The following is a 22,426-nucleotide window of genomic DNA, read 5'->3' as shown; positions in this document are numbered from 1 at the left end:
GCGCTAGCAATAGTTTTTACACACATACAGAAGAAAAATAATATTTTCGTATAAAGCCATTATTTAATGTACAATTATATAATTAAGCAGTGGTGTTGTGAGTAATGGACTGAAGAATAGGATTCTTAGGTCCGTATTTTGTACCGGCAATTGCTTTGTGCGTAAAACAAACGCACATTTTGACTCCCAATTTGTAGGCTAGTGTAGTAAATACTTGACTATAATAAAATCGACGTGTTACAATAACAAGTTAAGTCGTTTAGATGGATGTTGTAATAAATTATTAAATAAAAAACTGTTTATGAAAAACTAGCAAATATTTGAATTTCTAAAAAAATATTCAATTTTTATTTTATGTATTTTTACCATAAAGAGCTTATTTTTAAGATCAGACATATACTTTAAATATAAGCGTTAACTTAAATTTTATTTAATCAATTGTAATATTTTTTTATAATTTGGAATTTTAGAAATTTTTTAACATTCTTTTTAAACTCTGTAAACTTTTACATATTTAAGTACATATACACATCTAAATTTAACGAACCGTTCATTATTTTCTTCTTATTTTATTTTTTAATAATTGTAAATTCCATTTATTTTTTCTCATTTTCCAATTGTGATTTAAGGAGTGCAATATGACAGCTTTGGCTTTTTTTGACTATTCCCCAAAGTAAGCACCTTAAATACATTTTGATTAAAGTGAACGCCGTTTTGGCCCAAAAAATAAAAAATAATATAGTATGAGAAGAACGCAAAATTTTTAAGAAATATATGTGAGTAGAAATTACATATGTTGAACAGGCGTTACTTGTATTTAAAAAGTCATTATTTTTTGCTTTCAGTTTAAATAAACTTCTTACGACGTTTATCAATGTTTATGAGTATGTACAAATGTACATTTCAGTTACCTTTACACATGTGTGTCTAAGTAATATAAAAATTATACATAAATATTATATTTGTTATTTTGGCAATGAAAATATACATAAGTTATACTCATACAAAGTTACACTTAGGAAGGTAGACTTATAAAATTTTATGACTTTATGGTAAATAAATATTGTTATAGCATGTGCTGAACTATATTTAAATACAAATTTGTATCTGCTAGTATGTTAACTTAACTTTCTTTAAATATCTGTATGTGGATAAATTCTTTTTCTTTCATCTCATTTCATTTCTTTGTGTTTTTATGTATAATTTACAAATGTTTGTTCTTTTATTTTCTTACATTTAACAAAATAAGAATAAAGATTTTATGGCCTTTAGGGAAATCGCGAAATTGTCTATCATAAATGTCTGTCAGTATTTTATTTAAATTATTCTCTTCCTCATTCATTCATTCATCCACCCATCCATTCCATTCATTCACTCATTCATATGTCTCTAAATTTTGTCCTAAAGTCATTTGTCTCAAATTAAGGTGTTTGTGCGTTTTTCTTATTTTTTAGGTATTTTTTTTTATTTTACAAACTTGTACTAAAACTAATCAAAAAGAGATTTAAATTTTATTAGATTAGATTATAAATTGTGTTTAGTATAAATATTTTAAATGCACAAAAAGGTTAAATTTTATATATTTAAATATGTATTACAAAATAAAAAGACTAAACCAAAAGGAAAAACACAAACATAAAGTTGAAGGGTTCTTGATTACCTCAGCTGCTAAAGTTTGTTGTCTTTTCCAAAGTTTTAACGACTAGTTTGTTGATGTCCTTTTCATTGAATAGTATGCTAAAAAGACATAAAAAAGAAAATTAAAATTATTATAAAAAATATATTTTAAATTAAGGTTTTATGTAGGATTTAAATAAATTTGGTATTATATTAAACTTTTTACCGAAATCCTTGAATAGTTTGATAAAAAACTGAATTTTTCTTAAATCATTTAAAGTATTTTAGATAATATAGTTAAAGTTTTTTACTAACCAACTGTTTATGTTAATATTTTCTTTTTATAAGTACCCAAGTTCTTTAAATTTAAAATATCTTAAAATTTCTTGAAAATTATCTTAAGTCCCCTTGAAAAGGATACTGCGTTTACTTTTATAGGTTTATTTTTCCCAATAAACTCATCAACGCTTACACAAACTCTATTGTTTAATCTAATAGACTAAACTAATTACTTTTACTAATTATTTCATATACCAGTGTTAAAGTCAATATATAAGTGCACTTAACATTTTGAACAAGTGTGAAAAACAAACTTTACAACAGCAGCTGCAACAACAAGAACAAAAAAGATAACGTTCTTGCAACCTGTTAAAAGAGTTGTAAAAAGGACAAGAGGAACAACTAATATACACTTAATAATTGTGTTTATAATAGGATGAGAGCAAGAGTGCAATCTAGAAGAAATGAGGTAAAGTATTTAATAGAGAATGCATAGGACTACATAAATTGAAGTCTCTTTTATTGAAAATTTGTGCTACATAAAGTTGTATGCTTGTTTAATATGCGAGGTCATTTGAAAAGTTTTTTTTAAAAAAATTTGTGCGAAATCAGTATTGTGAAATAAGCTTTTTAACATGCACTAACCCCAATAAATTATAACATTTTTCAACTATTTCTCAAAATTACTTCCAATAAGATAAAAAAATTTAAGAAGGATTAAGAAGCACTGGACTATATGTCGCACTTGAAAACTCGACCTATTAAAATTGTTGAAATCGGTTCATTATTTCGTCTAGTCGTCATACAACCGAAGCTCCTGAATAAAGCTATTGAGTTAATAATTTTGTTTAAAGTTCTAATCACAACACTTTAAAAACGTTTACCAATTTTCGTAATTATCCGGCCTCATTTGACTCTACAATGTACCCTTCTGATAATAATAAATTCACCTATAAATACTTTTTTGCTTTATTGTATTGGAGCTGATAAACGGTAGAAAGGGAATTTAACCAACCCCCCATCCAAATGCTTGATATGGATCCGAGCCTGGTTTATTGTAAAAGTAAATCGCTCCAACAAAATTTACAAGGATAAGCCCATATTTACAAGGGTGGCCATTCGAATAAAAATTATTCGATTAATCGAAGAAAAAAATAATATTTTCTATAAACGTATTTCAGCCGTATTTAGCACTTTTGAGCCTATAAGTAACAGATATTTATAAGATCAATTGTTAGTCATTTTTTAAATTTGTTGTAAATATAATTAAAAAACCTTATATTTATCCCAATCGCCATTTACCCCTCTCTCTGAAATGCACTTTAATTTTAACAAATTAAATTATTAAAAATTGTATCTACACATTAAGTTTAAAACACTTAATGGTGTATGGTATCATTTGGTAGGCCATGCCCGACTATTCATTACAACTTACTTCACTACATATTTGTATTGACTTATTTAAATCCCTATTAATCGCTGTACAAATGCATTAAAATACCTAAATTTAAATGTATTGAAAAATGTTTTAACTCATTACTTTAAATATCAGTCTTTGTTGGGTATAAATTTCAAGAAAAACTTTTATAGATTTATATATAGGATCTTATTAATAAACTTTTATCAAAGGTTTATAAATCAAATTTTCATACAAAATTTATTCTGCCACATTAATAAACATTTGATAAATGTTTATGAATATTGCAGATAGTCAAAAAAATTATTTTATTTCCGAAAAAAATTTACAATCTGCTCTCGCTAAAAACGATATCCTACATTTTGTTTACATTTTTGCAACACGCGCCAATTATTAAAAGCATTTTTATACATACATATTTTCATTTAGTTTCATAGGCACACATACATACAAATATATTTGTAGCCAAGATAACTTGCAGAATAAACAACAACACTATGTAAACATACGTAAAAGTACTTGTAAAATAATAACAGCAACAATATACATACTAATAATAGTACTACAACTAACAAACGAACTAAGAAATAATAACAACAACAACAACAATTACTTCATCAAGTAAGCAATTTAAAAAAGGATATTTTCATAGTTTGTTTTAGTTTTAGTAGTAGTTGTTATTGTTATTTTTTCATTTATTTTTAAATAAAGGCAAACATATCCTTTTTTGTGATTGTAAAACAATGATACACTTGAAACTAAAAGAGTGTATTTGCACAAACACAGATACATTCACAAACAATTTTTTATACACGAATTCTTGCAATGCGCCATATACAAGGTGGCAAATGCGGTGTAAGGGTTTGACTGTTAAGTTGCACGGATGAGGTTTATTGCGTTTATGGGTTTATTGTGTTGGAAAGTATAAAAAAATAAAAACTAATCACAGCTTCTAAACAATAGAATAACTTGTTATTGTTGCTGTACAATTACACCAATATCAAATAGGGTTTTCAACGAAAAAAATGGGAAAAAAACAAACAAAAAATTGTATCTGAACGATAATACCATTTTAACAATTGCAAAAACACGAAACAGTTAATGCTTGTTGTGTGTGTGTGAAAATTATCACAATGTTGGAAAAAATCGGAAAGTAATAAAATTTTATTGAGCCCATAAAAATCCAGTAGGTTAGAAAAAAAAACAGAATCATTCAATAAGAACACTAACAACTAGAGTTAAGGCTTACACCAAACTTAAACATCTTGGCCAGCACGCAGGATACTTGTGAAAGAAAAACAAACAAATATTACAACAAATACTTTTAAAAGCAAATATTCGTGTTGTTACATAAAAATAAAAAAGAAATGACCATGAAAATGGTTTTAAAATCTTAACGCCAGTGTTACTTCGGTCAATTGCTTGTTTGGCCATAATGCAACTAGTCTATTTACAGATTTGTTTCTGTTTGCAAGCAAATTACTTTTGATGCCCTACAACAAATATTAGAGGTTAAACTAATTGTTCAGATGAGTTTTCTTTTCAAAATTTTATTTGAGATTCAAGAAGTAATTAACATGTGTAGAAAGGGTTTAATATTTAAATTTGCCATCACGGAAATGATTTAAATAGATATTTACATACATATGTGTGTGTTTTTAAGGCCTTTATATTTTTAAAGGGAAAATTCTTTTAGTTATTTGAATTTTTATAGTTTAAAACTTATGTTTAGCAGCTGTACTTTAAATTTTTTTGCAAAAATTTTCGGTTTACATACATATGTATGTACCTTACAGAATGGAACTTCGGTTAATATAAATTTATAACACTTTTTGTTAAATTTTTTTCGTTTGCATTTATTACGAGTTAACTTTTGAAGATTGACATGTTAAGAACTTAGGAGTAATTAAAAAACATTACTAAAAATAATAAAAACTAAATAAACGAATATGCCTTTTGACAGGTGCTTTTTAAATATTTGGTACAAATTTTCCAGATGGAGTAATTATTAAAGTCTACTACTACTAACTACTAAAAACATTTCCAGTCAATATCAAATTTGTAAAAAAAAAACAATGTAAAAATTACAATAAAATTGAAAAAGTCACAAAACATAGAAAATAATCTAACACAAAAATAAAAGAAATTCCAAATTAAAAAATTGATTTTTTTTCAATTTAATTTTATTTTTGCAAATCTGTACGTAAATATTGCTAAAAAAAATAAAAAAAAACAAATAAAATGAGAATAACATTGCAAACATTTGTTGCTTGTTTTTACACAGATTTCCTATACATAAAAAAATAACAAAATACAAATTTTTACTATTGTCTGTGGAAGTGCATTGATTGTAAACATAGCCACACATGCACGAAATACACATACATACATTCATATATACATACATGTATGTATAAATATTGCATAGTTTACCTACCACAATGTTGCATCTACAAACAGTTTTTATGCCGCTTTTGTATTTTTTTGCAGCATTTTATTTCTAGATTTTTTTGCTGTTGGTTTGTTTGTTTTTCTCAACACCCACAAAAATGCCAAAAACAACGAGTTGAATTGAAATTGCAATTGAATTCAATGAGATTTTCTCTCTCTATTTTTCATTCATTTCGTATTTTTTTTTGTTGGTCCGTCCGTCTGTTTATTTTAATTTTATACATTTATATGTATGTCGGTTTGCCTGAATGTAACATTTGTTATTTATTGAATAATCGAGGTGAGAGGTATGAATATACTACATATGTATGTATGTAGTTAGAAGTTGTTGTTCTTGTTACAGTGGTGGAGTGGTACTTGTGGGAAGAGTTTTAGACCTAAAATTGTCTGTGGCAGTATTGTAATAGAATTTAGTTTATTGAAAATTTATTTAATTTTTGTTTAAGTTGTTAAAAGAGAAAATAAGCTTATTTAAAACCTCTATTACATGACCATGACATATATGTATGTAGCTACGTACATATTAATATTAAAATATTTAAATAAAAATCCATATTCTGTTTTAATTATAATTTAATTATAATAAAATAATAAAGAAATTAATAAAAAAATCTTAGAAAAACTTTATATATTTCCATATTTAGTGCCCATTAGCACTATCATATATATGTACATTAGGGTGTCTTGAAGACCACTTTTTTGTAGGAATTATTTTAAACGATGAGTATTAAAATACTGAACGAGCAAGATAAGAAATATTTTCTTTGAACAGTTTGATATCAGTTCAATATGTTCTAAAGAAAATTCCGTAATTTTGACCTTATCGCTAGAAGAGGTCCTTAGTATCCTATGTTTAAATAACGTATTCTGCAATCTTCTCAATAATTCCGTTAAAGCTTATTGCGGGAAAAATAGTTAAAATTTGTATTAAAGTATTTCTGGTTCACAAAACGACTTTTAGAGCAAAATAATCAAAATCATTTTGAAATGGACCTAACGCTAAATAATTTTTTAATAATTTTTTGTATAAGCTAAAAATTACAACAATTTTGACACTTATTTTTAATAAAAAGTATAAAAAGATACGCATCGATTGAGAGGAATATCTAAATGAAACTCTTGAAAAAAACTGATCCTCGGCACACTCCAATGTACCTACGTATTGCAAGTATATTACATTATTTTCCATGTGCAACAGTTTCCTAAATAACATGTTCTACTTCTATTAATCATTCTACGTTATTAAGTAAATGCGTCTAGTTAACACCCCCAACTTACCACTTCATTTTCATACAACACTTAATAATTATGTTGTAACTTATTGCCTTAAACTATTATTTGATTGTTCCATCTTAATTAAATATATATTTTCAACAAAATTATCTTAACTATCCCCAAAAGCAAATCTAATTTTAATCTCCTCTTGTAAAACGAACACAAAACAAACGAACACTCACACACAACCATTTTTGCAATAATTTTACAACCTTTAAAACATTTAAAAATTTGTAGTTTGTTTTTCTCAAAGTATTTTATAATCCGAAAAAGGTTAAGTTTTTGCTATTTACCAAGTTAAAATGTAAACTATAATAGACAGATATACATGCAAACATATATATTTGCTATGTTAAGAAAAAAAAGTTCATAAAAATTTACTACAAAGTTAATGGCCAATAACAATAAGCTTTAAAGCTTATAAAAACAACAACAATAAAAATATTTGTGTAACAAACAAAAAGGTCTCATTACAATGTTTTGGTTATTTGTTTCTTGGTTGCCTTAACAAAAAAGCTTTTAACTCCTTTTTTATATCAATGACAATGGAAGAGGATGAACTCGTTTTGAATTATACAATGACACATTTATAAGTTTTTTTTGTTTTTTTTTTTAATTTTAATAGATTAATTGGTTTGTAAGTTAATCTACTTTAAATTCACGTTCAAATGATTGGGTCTTTAATGTTTTTACAATACTATAGTAAGAAGTGAATTAGTCATCAATTTTTATTAAAATATTTGATACATTGTTTCCTAGCAAATGGAAATTGCTAGTGAGCTAATATTTTGCACAAATACTATCAGTTAATGCATTTTGTTTGGTATTAAAAATAGGGGGTCCATGGGTCCATGATTTTCGGAAAACTACTTTATCGCTCATAAATGCCTAAATGAAGCGGAGAAATTTGGCACAAATATATTTCATATTAACCTCAATCTATTTGTAAAATTTTATAGCGTAGGCCCATAATGGAGCCTACCCCCCATATAAAGTCCTCTTCAGTTCATAATTAGGCCTACCTTTCATATAAGGTTCACTTCAGAAAAAGACTTTAATGCTCTTAGCTGTATATAAAGCAATAAGATACGATTCGAGCCAAAATCATTTTCTTCAATTCTAGAAATATGGGTCTATAAGTGACCCTTCATAAAAGGTCTTAATGACTTTTACGCTTATTACTAATCCTTTTTTTTAAATTTGTTTAAAAGCGTTCTATAACATAACAACCATAGAGTGGTTACAAGTATTTGACAATAGTTAAATATTAGGAAGACCTTATATGTTGCAAACAATTAAACTAATTTTTATTCAAAGAATATTTATAACAAAGAGGACATTTCACAAACATACATAAAAATTCAGTAATAATATATTTTCATATTAAACATTTGTGTAAAAAAACATAAAACTAAAGAATAAGAAATGAACTTTTAAATTAGTTTCTTTAATGTAGTAAATAAAAAAGGCACAAAGTTTGTATCTAAACACATTTATGTACATACATAAATGCAACTGCAAAATTATTTAACAACTTCTAACACATTTTCTTAGAAATAGTTTAAGGATTTTTTTACCATTTCTTAACTTGTATATATGTATGCTACATAAAACATAAAGTTTTTAACAACAAATAATCGAAAGTTTAAACTTTTATATTCATGTTTTAAGTACACAACATATTTTCTTATACAATTTCTTAAGGAAATTCATCAAATAGAGAGAGAAAGAGAGAGGGAGAAAAAAAATGCAATTTATTTGAAAAGTTTTGCATTTAAGAGTTGCAGTGAGTGAAATAAGTTCATTATGGAATAAGAAAAACAGAAACACTTACAAACGAACAAACAAATTCTTAATAACCAAACTACAAAATACTGCATGCAGTTTCTTTTTATACACAAAAAAGTACTCATACAAAAAAGTATTTTTTAGGGGCAAACAATTTAGCTTTTTTACTTCGGCACACAAACCGGAAGTGTTAATTTTATCTAGTAAACATGTGTGAGTTAGTTTTTGCAAAAAGAAAAAACATATATGTACAAAGTAAATAAATATAAACTTTTAATAAAGTTATCAACACTCAAACAAACAAAAACTTCATACAATAAATAAACTTATTTTAAGGAAAATATTTATTAATTAAGTCATTTTATAGTTTTGCACATTTATTTATTTATTTTTATACACAGACATCTGTGCAGGATTTATGTTTTTATGTATAAACATATAATCTATTTTAATTAATACAACTTGCTGCTGTTGTTTTCTAATGACCGGAAAGTCTAATAAAATGTCACCTGTAATTAACACAATATAACAAATAATTCTCCCCCAAAAATTTTATTGTTATTAAGTTGTTTAAGTGTATTTATATGTGTTGTTGCTTTGTAGGCAAAAATTGTATCCAAGTAATTCAATATAATAAAAATAACAATAATAAATATACTTATATACTACACATGTAAAGGAAGTTATAAAATACAATTGCATAGAAGCTGGACTATAGAAATACATATATGTGTATATTTATACATATGTATATTATTTGTTTATATACTCATTAGTTTCTGAATGTGAAGAATATTAAACAAAGAGGAACAAAAGGGAGAAAAATAGTGAACACCAGCCCACCTGGTAATTATAAGAAACTATTTTAGTAAGTGTAGCGATAAATATGTTTATGCTTCCATATACTTAATATAAAAGGGCGTTACAGTTATTAAAAGCTTTTCTTCGATTACACAATTTATCGAAAATTTTCCAAAAAGTACAAACCAAAAATATTCTTTTGAAAGTTTCTTAAAAATATTTTTTTATAGAAACTTTTTGAGAAATTCAATTTTAATTTTTTTTTTTTTTTTTTTTTTGAGGAATTTCGTTTTATAGAAAATTTTTGAGAAATTTACTTTTATAGACAAATTTAATATTAATAGAAAATTTTCGTAAAACTTCTATAAAAAGAAACTTATTTTTATAGAAAATTTTCTATATTTTTCGTCCTCTTTAAAAGAAACTTTCGATAAAATTTATAATTTATAGAAAAATTTTAATAGTTATTTTGTTATAGGGCATTTTTTGAAAAATATTTAATTAATTTTCAATTCTTTTATAATTTTTCTCGATATTGAGAACAATTCTTATTTCAGAGAAAATATAGTATTCAGATCAAATGTTTTTGTATTCTCATACATATTCTATTACCCCCTTAACTAATACTAATAAACATTTATGTACTATTTAATATGTTAAGTTTGAATAAATAGAAAGAATAAGTAAAATTATAATTGGCATTACGAAGTATTTTCATAAATATCCTTTAATTACAAGTGCAAATTAAGTAAAAAATACATGTAGGTAATATTAATAAAGTCAGTTACATTAAAAAAAGTTTCTATTACTTGAAGTCTATGAATGTAGTTGGTACATTTGTATATGTATGTTCCACATTAGTTTATAGATGTGTAAATGTACTAAACTAATAAATGAATAATATTATTATGTTACATTCAAATGTATGCTCATGATCATATGTAATTGTAATATTTATATATTCTTAAGACATAATCAAAGTAAAGTTAGAAATATAAACATATATGATATAAATATTAAATAATTTTCAAAACTAGACTTTATATGAAAGTTTTGACCAATTACCGAGAAACCAATTTTCGGAATATAGTCTTAATATGGTAAGGATTTTAAAACCTATTGTAGAAAAATGATTATCTTTTTTTCAAAAATTCAGCACAAATGTGTTGCATGTTTCTTTTTAAACCTTATTTGCAATGAAAAACTCCTTTGATATATCATTCTGTCAAAATTAACACAATCTGGTAGTTGAAGTTGTGGTTTTTCCTACAAAAGAATTCATTGCTTAAAAAATTTGCCTGATATTTTGAAAAATTAAAATTAAAGTTTACACAACACATAAACAAAATCATATAAAATCCAACAAAATAGAACACTTGTGAAAATGGAATCCTTTTAAATTGTACATCTACTGTTCATAAATATATCAACTAAGCAAACATTTTTTTACTTGTACATACACAACAAGTGAAAGAGGAGTAAAATTTTGTACAAAAAAGAAAATCAAGAACACACAGTTGCTGATGTTTTAAATCTGTTTAAAGTTAACATCGAATGAACACTTTTTAAGGTGGAAAAGGTCGACTAAGATTTGAGCTAAAAAATCGAATTGTTTAATATATAGACTAATTTAACATATATAATTAAAATTTATGAACATTTTAGTTCTAGTTGCAAAACTTTGTTGGTGTGATTAAAGTGTCTTTTTCAGATAGTATTACATGTTTATATTTTAGTTGTAGCTCAATAAGTAATACATCACCTCATTTTATATTGATATTACAAACGTATCCACTAAAAACTCCTTAGAATTCTCTATTTCCCACAGGCTATAATCAGATAAAATAAAAATTTGAAAGTAAGAAGATTTAACATTCTATAGTGGTTTCGATCATGATACCACCACTTCAATACAAAAACACAAAACTTCTATAAAATTGTATGGAATATATGGTCACATGAAAATATTACAAATCGACTAACAAACTTATAGAAAATCCCCAGCTCACACCCTAATGTTAAATGTTGCAAATGCCTAGAAAATCCTGTTATTGCATAATGACGAATATCCAGGCATACAAACATAAGTACATATGAACATATGTATATATGTATGTACATGGACTCATAAACAGCATATGTGGAGTTGGCATTTTATACAAACACCATCAACAAGGCAGGGAGAGAAAAAAAATATGTTGTGTTTGGACATGATGGCAAATTTTGTGGCAGCAACAATGTGGCAAAATTTAGAGGTGTTATACATGTGAATTTTAAAAGGCAGTATCAAACAGAAAAACATATAAAAAAAGAACACATCTACAAAAGTTACATTACACACGAAAAGTGTAGCAAGGAAAAAAATCAAATAAATGTTAAAAAAAGAAGATACATGTAACAGCCCTGCAGCGAAAAGAATAAAAAAATTTGTAATGAATTTTTACCAGGTTGGCTTTTTCTCAGAACTTTTTTTTTGCAATATTGTTGTTGAATGTTTTACAGCTATAAAAACAACAACAACATCACACACAATTTACTGTTATAGTATACACCATAAATTTCATTTACTTGTGCATAAATTCTAGAAGATCCTACAGCGTTTTTCTTTTTTCTGATGTGTAATTCGTAGATCTGGGCAATGTTGGAAAAGCTTTGGTGAGTAAGTTTAAACTGTTGCACTCGATAGATAATGACCAATTTTGTTTTAGTATCTGTTACTTTAATCCTGAAGTATAAGAAGGACAAAATATTTGGATATATTGTATACACTTCGGTATTGTTTACAAATGCTGATATAAAAATCAAGATTTTGGTTAAAATCTTATTTTCAATATTTCAGAGAATTTGATTTTGAAAATAACCACTGTCACTAAACTTTATATTGAAAAATTTCGATAGATTGACGTAAAAATATAACATATTTTCAATAAAAATGTTTCTTCTATAAAAAATTTGATGCTATGGAAAACTTTCGATTGAATTCTTTATAAATTTTCCTAAAAAGGTGTTTCGTAGAAAATTTTTATAAAATTTTTAGAAAATTTATATTTCTTTTCATAGAAAATTTCAATAAAAATGTCTGTCTGTAGAAAATTTTCTAGTATTTTTATAAAAGTTTCTTTCTAATTCCAAAAATATGTTTTTATATTGAAATATTTTTTAGTTTTTTTTTTTTACAGTAGCCTTTTTGTCCTAAATAATCATATTGCCACTAAAGTTGCTCCGAAAAAGATTGAGGACACTATTTCTTGAATGGCAGGTGCCACGACCACTATAGACATTCCTCCCATTTTGTCAAAAAATTTTCTTATGGATGTTAAAGTTACCCGTGCAGATAAATTTTAATAGTTATTTAATAAATCGTCATGGCACTTCCTTCCAGGCATACACTGTGAACATTTCAAGAAAAACGGTTTAGCCATTTAGGCGACTATAGACATCAAACAAACTTATACACATTCATACAAACAAACACATATATATGATAGATGTTGATCATTTAATTCTTTACATAATTTTTATAAACTTAAAATTTTATAAAAAAATCTTCTTTATAAAAAGTTTTGATAAAATAATCTCTTTGTAGAAAATATTGGAAAATAGGTATTCTTTGTAGAGAATTTTCTGTTTTTTTAAGTTAAACAAAACTACAGATCTCAAAATCCTTTCAACACTTTTGTTACAGTGTATTTAACATATAGTTAAGAAAAAATAATAATAACAATAAAATTCGAGGTTGTTTTTTCGTATATGTTCAAATGACCATTAAAACCTGAAAATACAAACAAGCACAAACTGAAAAAAAACATAAATGAAACAAATTATTAAAACTAAGGTGCGAAAGACATTGTAAGCAATTTTTTTATTGTTTACAGCAATCGTGCACATGAATTATGATCTGAATTTGTTACAAACGTTATGCGCTTAAATTTTTTCTTCCTGTTCTAGATTTTTCTCATATTTAAAAACGGCATTTGTTTACTTTTAGTCCTAAAGGTGTTTTTTTTTTCTCTGTTCTAGATTTCAGGATAAAGTATATCGTTTTAAATGCGAATCCTTTTTTTCACTTTAATGTGTTATGTTTGTAAGGGAATATTGTTGTTGGCTAACAATTGGGCTAAAAATGAACCAAAAACAAAGAATCCTGTTTCCAAGGTGCAAAACTAAAAATATCTGTAACAAAATGAAACTGATGAAAAAAAAATTCGTATGCATTTTAGTTTTTTTGTTTGCTTCATTTGAATTTGTTAAAATGTTAAACTGTTTCATTTTATTTGTTTGTTTTATTTATTTAATTGGTTTAAAATCCCACTGTGTAGTTGTTTAATAGTGTTTGTTATGTAAAACGGTGGGTGTTCAATAACCATTTATGATTTACTGATTTAACATTTATGTCAGTCAGATAATACCCTTTTATACACACGCACAGTTGAGTGTTTCACTATATTGTTTTATATCTTACGATGATGCAACATGTCTTAATTGTCACGTGTTGTTTTAAATATTTCAGTTATTGTTATTGTAAAGTAGTATGCTTGTGTATTGTCTGTGTATTTATGCAACAATATTTTTGTGATATTTTATCTATAGAAAAAAGGGTTCAATGTGGCAATTGTCAATGTAAGGATTGAAAGGATTTAAATTTTTTTTTTCAAACTGTGGACATATTTAAAATTTGTTATGCTCTACATGAGGTGAATAAAAACGATTACAAAAGATAATGAATTTACAACACATTTTTAAACATTTGGAATTAGTTTGTTGAATTTTAAAATGTTTTAACTTATTGAAATTAGCATAGATAGTTGCAACAATAAAAGACACATCAATTTTCTAACAAAAAGAAAATTCTATTGTTGAATACAAACATTAAGATTTTTTCTAGATGTTTCAAAACACATAGTCTACTTAGTCTTACTGAATTTATATCAATACGCCACTGAGGGTAATAACTTTTGTAAATATTTCAAATCGTCCCTATACATTTCATCTAAAGTTTCCGATGTAAATGCTTCAAAATTTTCGATATTTACTATAACCAAAATTATTAATTTTAAAATTGATATAATGATGTCTTTTGATTTGGATGAAATTGGATGGTAAGGAATACAGGGCTATCGCTCCAGTCACTTTACTAAATTATTTGCAAGGTGACGTGTCATAATGTCCATGGATGTTATGACAATTCTTAAAAGTGTCATAATTTACATGGACATTGTGACGCTTTTAAAAAACAGAAATGTATTTGAAAATTTGTTGAGATTTTAGGAAAGAGAAACTCCTATCCTGAAAAGTATTGCTCCTTATTGTAGTGAATATTTCATTTTAGATTCCTTAAATAGAATGGTCAGGATAGCAGGCCTTCGGGCCCATCTGCCGAGTAGGCTTCGGTATTTAAATACCGGCTTCGATAAATTATGTTTTTTTAATAAACTTGTGTTAAATCTATGGACGCTACATTTCGCTAGACTTTTTAAATTTTCATAAGGTCAATGGACGCTATGATTTAATTATGTTTTTTATAACGTCCATGGACATTATGTCACTGGACACTATGGCACGCGAATGCACTTTTCACGAAATTCCAAAGTCTTCATATTAAATTCAACAAAAGATCATTTGTTATTCGAAACAATGTACTTATCCAAATTCCATATTTTTCTGTTCATAATCGACAATTAAAAATTGTTAAAAATTATGACACACCAAAAAGTGTCATAGTACCATATACGTTGTTACATTTTTTTGACAATTTGTTTAGAATTAAGAAATGAATTGTTTCTAAATTAAGTGTATGTTTAGTTTTGAATTCCCTTAACAAAAGTGTACTGGATAGCGGGCCCACCCTTTTCTAGAATATACAACTTTTTGTTTTGTTGAATATAAAATTTCCCAAATCCTCGAGGAAATTTTGTATTCACTGTCGAAATTATTAATTTTTATTTGTAATTTAAATTGATATTTAAAATTCATATATTGAATAATAACTGATTAGCAATTCTTTAAAATAAATTCTTAGCAAATATTGTTTTAAACAACTTTGATAACTTTTAAATATGCTTGAAGGAAATGCCTTTGGTCTTTAATATAAAAAAATATTTTAAACTTTAATTATTGTCGATAAATTTAAATGAAATATATTTCTAATGAATGTTTTCCCAGTGAATAATTTCAATAGTTTTCAAAATTTACACATTTGCATTTTAACTTATAATGTTAGTATGGTACAACGAGATGCTATCGTAGTAGACAAGTATTTAACATAAAACTTTAAAAATAATTTGGTTAAATTGTTAATGTACACACACACATATATGTAACTTAAAAATTGATAATTGTAATTACGTTACAATTCGTCCATATAATTGATGTCAGCATTTATAAAAACGCTTACAAGTAATGGATCGATATAAATCGAAACGGAGATGTGTAATGAACTATTAATGCTTTAATGTAGTAGTTATTGAGAGTTATTACCAAGTTTTTGTTGGGTAAGTCATTAACAAATTTATTTACTTTTACTGCAGCAACAGCAATGACAACCAAGAATTTTATTTATTTATTTTCATTTAATTTGTTCTCATTTTTTGAAGCATCAAAGAAAGCATCATTCATCTATTTATTCATGGAGGTTTTTCTACACTTTAATGTCCAAATGAAAGGAATGATAGTATAGTATTGGGAAAACATGTTGAAATTGAAATCACTACTAAGTAGTAGTAGTAGTAGTGGTTGATGGAGAAGAAACTTCAAATTAAAATAAATTGCTTACTTATGTTCCTAAAAATTTAACCAGCAGCAGTAGTAGTAAAATTAAAATAATAAAAAACACACCATCATCAACATCATCATTGTCGGAAATTGTTGGGTTCTTATTATGCGTAACTAATGGATACAGAGCGAACGAACAGGGATCCAACCAAAAAAAGGGTTTAATTTAAATGGGGGTATTTTTTTTGCGATGTTATATGGTCATGTTCAAATTGCTTTTCATAGATTAAAATATGGGTAGATGGTTATGTGCTAAAAGTTAACAAAAAAATATAAAACTTTGCGTATTAATGGTTGCCATGTAAAGCTTAATTAAAGCAATGACTGGAATGCTTAAGCACATTTTAGCTATTTTATTTTTTTTTCAGATTTTACTCTTGTTGTTGTTACTTTTTTCTATTATACTTTCCTATATATGTATATTTAATAATGTTTATTCAATTTGTTATGTCGGAAAACAGCTGTGAAAAGATTTTCGTCGATAGCAAAAAATCAGCTTCAAAGTGTTGAAATGTTCATGTAAAGTCATGTGGAAAAAAGCGTTAATAAGTTGTTGTGGGTCTGTATATGTATGTTAGTATATTCATAACATTTTTTGTTTCAAACGAGCTACTTATTTTTTAATGGAAAAGTTACTATGTTATATTATATTTGGGTTAAAATGTGTTGAATTTAACCCAGAAGTTCATCAAAGAATCAAGGTATTGTTATTGTCTTATATTTTCCCGCTTATTATTAAATACTGTATTAATATATTTTTGATTCATTGGAAAGATCAGTCAGAGGTTCAGTGTATATGTATTTAAAAAAAGTGATTTTTAACAACATTTATACAAATGGATTTATTTAATGAAGAAAAAGTTGTAGTTTTTGTAATCGGGCTATTCTGAAATGACATTTTCCAAGACAATATCCATACCCTCGCCGCTAGGCTTGGATCCACGGGGGAGAGGAAATTTCCCCATAATCGTGTTATTTCGACTATGCCCACCATCACATCATTGCCGAAAATAATTGTTTCCCTTTGAATAAACTTTGCATTTAGGAATCCATACTTTTGTTAAGTATTATCGAAAGAAGTAAATTTATTTTCTGAAGAAGGTGGGACCAATTATTGACCGATCCTCGCAAAATTACAAAAAAGGCTCTAACTTGTTTATGTTCTCATAATCATCATTGTTTATGTTAAATGAAGGGGTCCTAAATTGGGGGTATGGGAAATTATAAAGCGATCTTCACAGAAGTTAGTCGAGAGATTTTTGTTCATACAAAACTTGTTTATGCCGAATTTCATCGTTATACTCTAATTTCTGAGCCAGTAATGAGCGTTAAAGACATTTTCTGAAGGGGACCTTCTAAGGGGTTATGGTCAATTATAAACCGATACGTACAAAATTTCGTTAAGAGAATTACGTTCACAAACCTATTTATGTATAATTTCATAGTTATACTTATATTTTTTAACATGTTATGAATAGTGAAAACTGTTTTCCGGAGAGCTATGCGAAACCGATTTTCCATTTTCAATAAAAAGACCCTTATCAATTACTAATATTTTTGCCAAAATTTGAACTGTCTAGCACATCCCGTATAGTCCCTATCTTGTTTTCAACGGAAAGGAGGATAGACATGGCTATATCGCCTCAGAATCTAATAATGTCACAGAATAATATACTTTTATGGGTCTTAGGCGAATATTTTTATATGCTATAAACGGAATGACATAAACAATATAACTTGTTTGATGGTGGCTATAAAAAGTAGCTTTTTAAGATTCGACATTGCCGAACAAATCACTTTATTTTGTCAATATTTAAATTGTCTAACATACATACATGCATTTACTGGAAAATGTTATGTAAATTCGCCAATACTTTCAGAAATTTTAAGAAAAAAATTAAAACTTTGAGCATCTCCCTAAAAACTTACACATTTTACAATATCGTTTTTTAGGTACTGTAAGGAATAGAACACTTTAGTGTACCCATGTAATCTAACTAGAAGTCATTGGAGACAAACACCCCGAACTATGGGAAACATTCCAATTTTTTTCTTAATTTGCATGAGTAAAAGCATTTTTGGTTTATAGTGGTAAATTCATTAAATTTTCCATATACGTAAAATAACGTTTTAATAATTTTTTCACTATATCTCACTTTTTCCTTCTCTTGTAGCCTGATGATGGCAAATTTCCGGTTTCTTAATTAAAATGTGAATATGTATTATGTTTTTTTTTATTATAAATATTTTGACTATTAACGGAAATTACTGAAATTTATTATAAACATTAGAAAAAATATGATAATTTTAATAAAATACTTATTTTCAATTATGTATATTTATAGAACAATTCTTAAATACGCAGAAAACTAATTGAAATTATTGATAGTTTTATTGTTTATGTTAAAAATAAATTTATTATTTGGCAAATTTATTTATATTTGTGATTTGATTTTTAAACAAAGTTATCATTGAGGGGGTGATGTTATAATTTTTGAAACAAATAAATATAAATTATTAATATTAATTTTAACATTTTACATATTGAACATTTGCTAAAATATATAAAATTTATAAAATATTTGTTTTTCTAAATGTTTCATCTTAGTTTGTGGTTGAATACATAATAAAAAAATATTAAATTAAAAAATTTTAAGAAATCTATAATTTTAACTTGTTCTCTTTGTTGGGATTCTAATAAAGTTCTTCTGAGGTCTGTTTGGGTTCTGTCAATTGAATTTCTAAATATGTTTTTGATATATTTTTTTTTTTTTTTGAAATTGTTAGCGCAAGTCTAAGGAATTTTACTTTAACTTGTTTAGTTTTAAATCCACTTTAATTTTTTCACTACCACCTTTTACCTACTTTTCACCATTATGGCCACCATTGATTTTTTTCTGACTCTAACAAATTCACTTTATTGACTTAAAAATTTTGCAAGTATTTGATTTGATTTTTAGGCCAAAAATCTACCTAAATGTGGGAAAATACAATTGTTGTGAATATTTCTTGTAGGTGCAACAAAACTGCCAATTGAAATTGGACGTAAACAAATATTTATACCAACTATAACGGTAAAGCTAAACAAACTGAAACTGCTGTTGTAAAGCTATGATTGCTATAAGCCCCTATTAAACAAATAAGTACGAGTCAAAAATTGTGCATTGGTCGTCCATGAAATGAACAATATTCCTGCTCCTTTTTATTTTTGGTAAATTTTCCATTTTTCTGAAATAGAACATTGAAAGTTTTGTTTTTACCCAACAACCACTAGATATGAGAGATTTTAAACAAAAGCTCTCATGGCAGTTAAATTTCTGCTGCAAGTGAAATAACTTTATTTGGTGTTTGGGGGGTGGAAAGTAGGCAGGCGGGAAAGTGTTGTTAGTACTATTTAGTAACTACCATATATTGTTGTTGTTTTTACAAGCGCTAAATTTAATTTTCCAATTAAATTTCGCTAAACAAAAAAGCAGAATACCTCCCTGAAACTTTTTCTAGTTACACTGAAGAACTGCATTCAGTGGCACCAAATAAAAATAAAGAAAGTAGAAAAAATGTAAAAACTTTTTTACTTTTTGGAGCATCAACATGACTTTGGGGAAAATTGCCACAATCGTTTGGTGATTGTTAGACCAGACTAGAGTTTTTAGTTTTTTGCATGTTTGTTAAATAAAGTAGCAACGGCGGAAACAACCAACAACAAATATTACACGGTTTAAGAAAATCAAATCAGTAGTTTATATTTGCAAAATATTTCCTACAAAGCAAATCAACAAACAGCATTTTAACGTGTTGTACAGAGTTCGTCAAAAAATTTTGTTATGTATAGTTTAGTTAAGAACTTACAATAGAAGCTAAAATTTTCTTTTTAGCCATATTTTACTGTATTATTTCAAATTTATTTCTTAAACGTTTTATTTTCATGGATATGTACTTCTGTACATACTTTCCAAAACTTTTGTATTTTAGCCAGAAAATAACAATATTGCATTTTACCCATTTTTTCTGCTAACCGAAACAAAAATAAAAAAAGTCATTTTCAATTTAAAATTTGTCATGTTTAAGTGACATTAAATTGTTTGTACAGCTTACTAACAACAGCAACAACAGATTTTTGTTGTTACTGCTAAGATCAGACAACAAGAACAAGATGTTTTAAACACTAACAAAATTTGACTGCAAGAATGAGATGCAAAAAAGCTGCAAAAGATTATGAACACACGTACATACATATTTTTAACTCAAAGCATTATGATTAAGATAAAAAATCCAATTTTGTTTAAACAAATTTTACAAATAACATTTTTGAAGAAAATTTATTAGCTGAGAAGAAGATGGTAAGAAATATTTTATTAATTAATGATCAACTGTTATAAATTATGATTTATATATATATATTTGCCTAAAGACTATAACAAAATAGACATTCCCAAAATTAAATTATGAAAAAGTACTAATTTTAATCAAAAAGAATACTTTTAATGAATTAAAAGTACTAAATTACTCTTTTTCTATATATTCATTTAACGACTAGTTTATGATTTAAACTATATAGTAAGCAAACGTTAACTATTCTAATGACTGCTCCAGCGTTTCCACTTTAGCGCTAGATTAAGCGTCTTGTAACAAACCAAAAGTTTATTTCCTCTTTTATATATTTCCTTGTTTTTGTCTATTAGAATGACAAGATATGCTTACAAGAATCTGTTTAATTGAAACAACTCTTGCAGTATATCTTTGGTATAATAACTAAACTCCAGTATAATTTGACCGGTTTTCACCAAAATAAGGAAAATAACCTTTAATATATTTAACAAAACAAAAAAAATTTTTGTTGTTTATTGATTACAGTATCAGATTGAAATCTTATTTATTGTGTTTATCATAAATGTATTAAAACATTGTTGTTGATATAAGGATTTTTATTTTGTAATTTACAAATCATTAATTAACTTTTATTAGTTTTTCGTTTCGCAGTTTTTATATAACTATATATAACACACTAACAACATTTAAGTTAAATGAAATAATGGTTTTTCTTGTAATTTCTTACATTTCATTTCGATTGTCTGTCTGTCTGTCTGTCTTAATATATTTTTTTTCTTTTGTAACAAATATGAACTCTGTTCAATTTCACAACTAAGGGATTCTAGTAGTAATCTTGTTCACTAAAACTTAATTAAAAACAGCTTGATCTTTCGTAACAATTTATCAAAAAAAAAAAAAGAAAAAACAAACGTAAGAAAAGAAATAGCGAAAAAAATCCATGAAAATAGAGTAAAAATGTTGGTGTTAAGAAAAACCAATTTAATAAGAATGAAATGACATTTTCACAAAATGTTTGCTGTTATAACTCTTTCAAAAAATGGGTTGTAAGTATAGTTTGTTTAACTAGCGTTGTTGTATTTGAGTACATACTACTATAGTTTATTATCTCTATTACATAGTTTTTACAATAATGAAGTAGGATGATACAGTAGAAATTAAAAATTAAACAGTAAATTATTTATAATCAATATACTACACATACTCTAATTCAAAACGTTGGGGTTAAAATTTAGAGGACTTATGTACTATATATCGTCATGAAGTAAGTAAATACCGTAGTTATTAAGTTTTCCTACTTAAAGAAGACTCACGTCGTAAAAGACCTTTTAACTGATTTTGTATACCCACCCAACCATCAAAAAATAAATCATTGTGGATCCTTATTATATTCTTAGAGAGTATAGGCATATTCGTCAGAACTTCATAAAAGGCTGAAATTTTCCACAAACCTGGATTACTTCAGGTTGTTTGATATTTAAAGTATATTGAAAATCGGTATAAATCAGTATTAACATTTGATGAATAAAATTTTTTCTAACAATTTTTAAAAGAATCGGTCGACAAGTGACATTTACCCTTTATACAATGAATGATGCACAGTGGTATAGGAAAAAAAAAGAGGGAAATAATTCGGTAACTTCTAAACGGTTAATCCGATTTTAATGAAATTTGGTATGCACAAAGAGGAGGTGTTGT

At 26.3% G+C, this 22,426-nt stretch overlaps 1 protein-coding gene across 3 annotated transcripts in view; it reads right to left on the bottom strand.

Moving 5' to 3' along the window:
* LOC111686939 overlaps positions 1-22,426 on the bottom strand; it is a 360,960-nt gene that overhangs the window by 151,977 nt on the left and 186,557 nt on the right. For all 3 annotated transcript variants that reach the window (XM_046945546.1, XM_046945547.1, XM_046945548.1), the window contains one exon: positions 1,661-1,737. The gene's annotated coding sequence lies outside the window, so the exon portion shown is untranslated. The remainder of the gene's footprint in view (positions 1-1,660; positions 1,738-22,426) is intronic.

This window comes from Lucilia cuprina, chromosome 3 (assembly GCF_022045245.1).
Source record: "Lucilia cuprina isolate Lc7/37 chromosome 3, ASM2204524v1, whole genome shotgun sequence".
Taxonomy (NCBI): Eukaryota; Metazoa; Arthropoda; class Insecta; order Diptera; family Calliphoridae; genus Lucilia; species Lucilia cuprina.
Note: the sequence above shows the minus strand (reverse complement) of the source record. Positions and strands in the feature narration are given on the sequence as shown.